The following is a 719-nucleotide window of genomic DNA, read 5'->3' as shown; positions in this document are numbered from 1 at the left end:
GCTTATCTGGTGCATTGTTACTATTTAAAACAGTAGAAGTCATAAATATAACCTAAGGTAACTTGAGTGAGATACTTACTGGTTCATTAATATATTTCACCTGGTAAGTGTAACGCTTTAGCACATGTTATGGTAGCAAAAAACACTTAATAATAGAAGTGAGTAACATTACACTGCAAACAAAGTTACTCTTTCTTTCCTGTGCTTTTTGTTTATATCTTGCAGCTACATGCTACAAAGCAATCTGATACTTCTGCCATGGGTTAAACTACAGTGCAACAACATAACCCTATATAGTATTGTATTCATCCGTGTAGTGCAGAGAATGAAACAATTAACACTCACCTGATACAAAGTAATCCGTGTAACCCAAGTCATAAAACAAGATGAACAGAATAAAACTCACAAGTCCCCATCCAGATTTAGCATACAAGGCAACGTTATATCATATACACAGGAAGCTGTGCTGTGCTCAATCCAAAATGTTCCAGGGAAACAAAGATCTTGCCAAAAGTTGTATAGATCCAGTTAGGTTAGTGAAAGCTTATGCACCAATGCAGTGATGCAGCTTCATATTAATCCGCAGATATCAGAGACTGCTGGTGTATAGGAAGCTGTCCCCATCTCTCCCTGTCACTCTTACACACACACTCACTGCCTTTTGCTTTCTCTCTGTGTTGATCTGAAGCAGCCCAGCAGCAGCAGCAGCGACAGGAGGA

General features: G+C 39.1%; 1 protein-coding gene across 1 annotated transcript in view; it reads right to left on the bottom strand.

The window, feature by feature from the left end:
- Positions 1-719, bottom strand: part of SEMA5A (semaphorin 5A) — a 1,142,184-nt gene extending 1,141,465 nt beyond the window's left edge. Inside the window, exon 1 of the mRNA XM_053715801.1 lies at positions 346-719. The gene's annotated coding sequence lies outside the window, so the exon portion shown is untranslated. The remainder of the gene's footprint in view (positions 1-345) is intronic.

This window comes from Bombina bombina, chromosome 5 (assembly GCF_027579735.1).
Source record: "Bombina bombina isolate aBomBom1 chromosome 5, aBomBom1.pri, whole genome shotgun sequence".
Classification (NCBI taxonomy): domain Eukaryota; kingdom Metazoa; phylum Chordata; class Amphibia; order Anura; family Bombinatoridae; genus Bombina; species Bombina bombina.
This window is presented reverse-complemented; position numbering and strand designations above follow the sequence as displayed.